The 6,299-nt window shown below is 37.6% G+C and overlaps 1 protein-coding gene across 1 annotated transcript in view; it reads left to right on the forward strand.

Annotated features, from left to right (window-relative positions):
* LOC102851004 (nik-related protein kinase-like) overlaps nt 1–6,299 on the forward strand; it is a 288,384-nt gene that overhangs the window by 96,840 nt on the left and 185,245 nt on the right.

Here is a 6,299-nt window from a genome sequence, read left to right on the forward strand (position 1 = left end):
GGGAGAAGGGTGCAACAATGAATGAATGGAATTCCAAAATCTCTGTAGATGTTCATTGAAATGAAAAATAAATAAATTAAAATATTTTTAAAAAGTTGGAAATAGAAGTAACACTTGATCTAGCTATGATCTTTTCCATTACTTGCATCTGAAAGTTGAACAGTAAATCGCTATGACAGAGTAAGAATCGATGCCTTTGAGTTGCAGTGTTGGGGAAGTGTACTGAATATCCCATGAGTCATCAAAAGAACAAATGCATATAGCTTGACCAGAGTGTGACCCTGGTGCCCCTTAGAAGCAAGGATGGTGAAACTTTGTCTACAGTACTTGACCGTATGTAGCATTGTCTTGGTAGAGACAATGTTGGTGTTCACCAAAGTCTACAATGACCAGTAAGAAGTGGATGCCTAGAAGAGAAGTATAGTATCCCTTTAAGAATTCCACTAGGCTTTGTTAGCAGTCAGGGATTCAAAGCAAGAAAAGGGATCCAATTCAAACTAGCATTAGGAACTCCTGGACTTCACATGCAGAAAGTTCTACAATAGCTAATAGAGAGATGCAGGTGCCATGTAGTTGAGTACAAATCATAGCAACCCTATGAACAACAGACTGAACCCTGTCCATTCCTGTGCCATCTTCACAATCTCTGACACACTCAAGTCCCTTGCTGCAGTAACTGTGTAAATCCATCTGATTGAGGGTCTTTCTGTCTTTCACCTTTCCAAGCATGATTTCCCTTCCAAGGAATAGCATCTCCTAATAACATGCCCAGAGTATTTGAGGCAAAGCTTTGGCACCTTTGCCTCAAAGGAACCAGCAACAAAAGCAAAGTTAAATAAGATAACAAACAACAAACAAAGGCATTCCCTTCGTGAACAGGAACTAACGAAGGATGTCCACTATCACCTCTCCTATTCAGTATTGTACTGGAAGTCTTAGTGATAGCAATAAGACAAAAGAAGGAAATAAGAAGTACACAAATTGGCAAAGACGAGGTAAAATTCTCTCTCTATGCAGACAATAGGATAGGATAGGATAGGATAGGATAGGATAGAATAGGAGACTTATAAAACCCTAAAGACTCAGCGAGAAAACTACTGGATATAGTCAACCAATTCAGAAAAGTGGCAGCATACAAGATCAACATACAAAAATTAACTGGATTTCTCTATAGTGACAAAGAGAATTCAGAAATGGAGCTAAGAAAAACAGTACCCATCACAATAGCTAACCACAAGATTAAGTACTTGGGAGTAAATCTAACTAGAAACACAAAGTAGCTATTCAAAGAAAATTACAAAACTAATACAAGAAACAAAAAGAGACCTGGAACAATGGAAGAATATACTACGTTCATGGATAGGAAGACTCAATGACAATTATTCCAAAGGCAATCTGCAGTCCCAATACAAATACCAATTCCATTCTTCCACGAGATGGAAAAGGCAATTTCCAATTTCATCTGAAATGGAAAGAGACTCCAAAATCAAAGTACTCCTCAAAATGAGAAGCAAGGTAGGAGGCAACTCCTTGGTTTCAAATTCTACTACACGGTTGGAGTGGTAAAGACAATGTGGTACTGATACAGTCACAGACACATGGATCAATGGAATAGAATTGAAAACCCAGAAATTAGCCAATATACCTATGGTCAATTGGTTTTTGACAAGGAGCTGAAATCAAATAAGTGGGGAAACAGCAGTCTTTTTAACAAATGGTGTTGGCAAAATTGGAGAACTATCTGCGGAAAACTCAAGCAAGACCCACACCTCACATCATAAACAAAACCCAACTCAAAATGGATCAAGGACCTAGGACTAAAATCAAGGACTATAAACTTCATCAGAGAAAATCTTGGAAGAACTCTAGAAGCCCTAATCCACAACATGAACAGTCTTCCAAGCATCCTGAAAAACCTACAACCAGGAGAGAATAAAATAGATTAATGGGACCTTCTAAGAATCATATCCCTATGAACATAAAAAATTTCTCCAACAGGATAAAAAGAAAAGCCAGACTGGGAAAAATATTTGGTAATGACATATCTGATAAGGGATATATATCTAAAATTTATACAATATTCCAGCACTTCAACAAGATAAAGACAAACAACACAATCACAAAATGGGCATAGGATATGAATAGACACTTCACCAAAGAGACAATCAGATGGCAAACACACACATGAAGAAGAGCTCAAAAATCCCTAGCATTAAGTGAAATGTAAATCTAAACAGCTATGAGATATCAACTCATCTCAGTCACAGTAGCAAAGTTCAACAGAGCAGCAAACAACAAATGCTGGTGAGGTTGTGGAGAAACTGGAACCTTTATTCACTGTTGGTGGGAGTGTAAAATGGTGCAACCACTATGGAAGGCAGTATGATGCTTTCTCAAAAAGTTGGAAACAGAAATACCATTTGACCCAGTAATTCTGCTACTGGTAATATACCGTAAAGAAACCAGAGCTGCCACCCAAACAGATGTATACAGACCCATGATTAGTGATGCATTGTTCACAATAGAAAAGAGATGGAAGGAACCCAAGTGCCTATCAACAAATGAGTGGATATAAGAGTTGTGGTATTTTCACACAATGGAATACTACTCAGCACTGAAAATTAAGAAACTAAAAATATTACACAAATTTAGTGACCCAGGATGTCATTATGCTGAGTGAAATATCTCAGTCTCAAAAGGACAAATACTGCATAACACCACTGCTATGAAGTAGGTTTGACATGGGTGGTTGTGAGGAGAATAGGATAAGAGTGACTAGATAGTGAACACTGTATTGAAACAGATGAAGGTGAGAACTGTTTAAAAGGAATATATAATTAGGCATTATATGTAAGACAAAATTCCAGAATAAGAGGCATATTGCAAAGAGGACTGGGATAGGGGAGGGAACTTGGAGGAAGGAGGAAATCACACAACAATAACAATGAAAGAGTTTTTCTTTCTCTTTTCAAGAAGAGTGAATTGGAGGGAGGGGCTAAGCAGAGAGAAAAGTGTAACAATGAATGACTGGAAACCCTAAGACTCTGTAAACTTTCATTTAAATTAATTAAAAAAAAAGTAAAAAAAAAAGAAATTAACTGGGGGAGGGGTCAGGAAAGGGCAGGGAGGAAACTGTGCAATAATGAATATCCATACCCAACTTTTCTGTAAACTGTGGAATAATGAATATCATATCAAACAATATGCAATAATGAATATCACATCCACCTTTTCTGTAAACTTCTGTTAAAATCACAATTAAAATAAAAAATTTGAAAAAAAATAAATATTTTCCCCGTCCCACCCTCGATGTCCTTCCTCTCTCCCCTTCCCCATTTGGACTTTTGTGTACATCTTAGTAGTAATCCCTCTATTTTTACAATAATAGTTTTATGCAGTTGTTGTCCATAAATTCCACGTGTCCCAGCTATTCCACTGCTAGGAATATATACAGAGGAAAATAGAACTGAGAAACAAATGGATATTTGTACACCGATGTTCATAGCAGCATTATTCACAATAGCAAGAAAAATGGAAACTGCCAAAATGTCCATCAACAAACGAATGGATTGAGAAATTGTGGTACATTCACACTATGCACCACTAAGGAGCAATGATATTAAAAATACTATATAACATGGCAGAGTTTGGAGAGTGTTATGTTAAGTAAAATAGCTTTATTTTAGCGAGAAAATAGTAGAAATGGTCTAAAAATAAACAGTATTTGTGTATTTCCAAGTTAATACTGTATAAAGGAGATTTGATTTAAAAAAATTCATAACTTACTTAAAGATCATAGTCCTGAAATCAAGGAATCATCCTTTCTAAAACAAAGATATAGATTATTTTCAGGGATATTATCAATTATATCATTACTAATTAGCAATAAGTGACCCTGTGTATTCCCTCCATCTTCTTTTGATGTTTTCTCAGTCTTTCATTATGTTGCCCACAGCATCTTTCAATATTGTGACAAGAGGCTTAAATTTGCTTTTCAGTTCTTTCAGCTTGAGAAATGCAGAGTGAGTTCTTCTCTCTTTATCCTTCAATTCCAGCTCTCTGCACTTCCCATTATAATGTTTTGTCCTCCTGAGCTGCCATTTGAAATTGTCTGTTAGGCTCTTTCACATCAACATGTTTTCTATTAGATTTGGCTTCTCGACTCCAGTGCAATCTTTAGAGTCTCTTCTGAACCCATTTTTATTTTATTTTCTCCTCTGTTTTTGTAATGCCTTTTTGCTTTCTTCATGGATTATATCCTTGATATCATCCTACAATTCAACTGACCTTTTATCATTGGTGTTCAATACCTCAAACCGATTCTTAAGATGATCATGAAATTCAGATGGAATTGATTAAAGATCATATCTTGGTTTCTGTGGACTTATTTTAATTTTCTTTGGCCTCAGTTTGAACTTGAAGTACCATATGAACAGGAGCCAATGGAGGAAATAAAAGCTGCATTGAAGGCATTGGCAAAAACTAAAGCTCCAGGAATCAATGAGATACTACTTTATTTGTTTCAATTAACAGATGCAGACTTGGCTGCACTCACCAGTTGATGCCCAGAAATTTGGAGGATGCCTGTCTGACCAACGGATTGGAAGAGGTTCATATTTGTTCCCATTCCCATGAAAGGTGATCTAACTGAATGTGGAAATTATTGAACAATATCATTGATATCACACGCAAGTAAAATACTGCTGGAGATCATTAAACAATGACTAGAACAGTACACAGATAGGAAACTGCCAGAAGTTCAAGCAAGAATTAAAAGAGACCATGGCACCAGAAGTATCATTACTGATGTCAAATGGATCCTGACTTAAAGTAAGGAATACCAGAAGAATGTCTATTTCTGCCTTATTTTTGACTATGCACATACATTTGACTGTGTGGATCCTGACAAGTTGTGGCTGACATTGAGAAGAATGAGAACCCCAGAGAACTTCACTTTGCTCATGTGGACTCTATACCTGGATCAGGAGGCTGTTGTGCAAATGGAGCAGAGGAACACTGCATAGTTTGGAATTGGGAAGGGAGTGTGTCAAGGTTGTATTCTATCTCCATACCTGTTCTATCAATATGCTGAGTAAATTATCTGAGAAGCTGGACTCTATGAAGAGGAGTGTGCCATCCAGATTGGAGGGAGACTCATCAATAACCTGTGTTATGCAGATGACACAAACTTGTTGAAAGTGAGGAGGGCATGAAGCGCTTGTTGCAAAAGATCAAGGGATGCAGCCTTCAGTCTAGATTGTGCCTCAGTAACAAGAAAACAAAGATTCTTACCACCGAACCAATAAACAGTGTCATGATGGATGGAGAGGAGAGTGAAACTGTCAACAGCTACATCTTTCTTGGATCCACAATTAACACCCTTGGTATGAGCAGTCAGAAAATAAGGAGACTCATTGTACTGGGGAAATCTGCAGTTAAGGATCTTACCGAATTATTGAGGAGGAGTGATGTCAGTTTGAGGACTAAGGCGTGTCTGATTCAGGCCATAGCCTATTCGGTTACTATCTATGCATCAGAGACCTGGACAAGAATAAAGATGACAGAAAGAATTGACACCTCTGAGTTATGGTGTTGGAGAAGAGCACTGAACATCCCATGGGCAGCCAAGAGAGCGAACTTATCACATACTTTGTACATGTTGCTAGGAGGTGCTATTCCTAGGAGACACATTGCACTGGGAAAATCTGCAGCTAGGGATCTTCCCAAATTATTGAGAAGTAATGATGTCAGTTTGACGACTAAGGTGCATCTGATTCAGGCCATAGAATTAATGCCTGTGAGCTGTGGTGTTGAAGAGCAGCACTGAACATTCCATGGATGACCAAGAGAATGAACAGATATGTCTTCTCCAATGGAACAGATATGTCTTGGAGAGGGTGCAGCCAGAGTGATATTTGGAGGCAAGAATGATGAGGAGCCAGAATAAGGATAATAAGAAAGCTGTAAATTTAAACTATCCATTATAGCCACTATTTATTACCAAGGGGTAATAAATAGCTTAGACCATAAACTTGTTTTATTTTTCAAGTGAAATATGGTATCTTTAAAATGTTATTAACTTCACACTTTCTTTTTTGTACTTATATTTAATCATTGAGATTGTTCACAGCTTCAGTTTGCTCGGCTCCACAGTCAACACTCTTGGCACCAGCAGTCAGGAAATCAAAAAACGTATTGCGATGGGAAAGTCTGTGGTTAGGGACCTCTCTAAAGTACTCAAGAGCAGTGGTGTCTCTCTGGAGACTAAGGTGCACCTGATACAGGCCTTGGTTTTTGCA

Source organism: Elephantulus edwardii, unplaced genomic scaffold, assembly GCF_000299155.1.
Source record: "Elephantulus edwardii isolate Elephantulus edwardi_28Jun2011 unplaced genomic scaffold, EleEdw1.0 scaffold00083, whole genome shotgun sequence".
Taxonomy (NCBI): domain Eukaryota; kingdom Metazoa; phylum Chordata; class Mammalia; order Macroscelidea; family Macroscelididae; genus Elephantulus; species Elephantulus edwardii.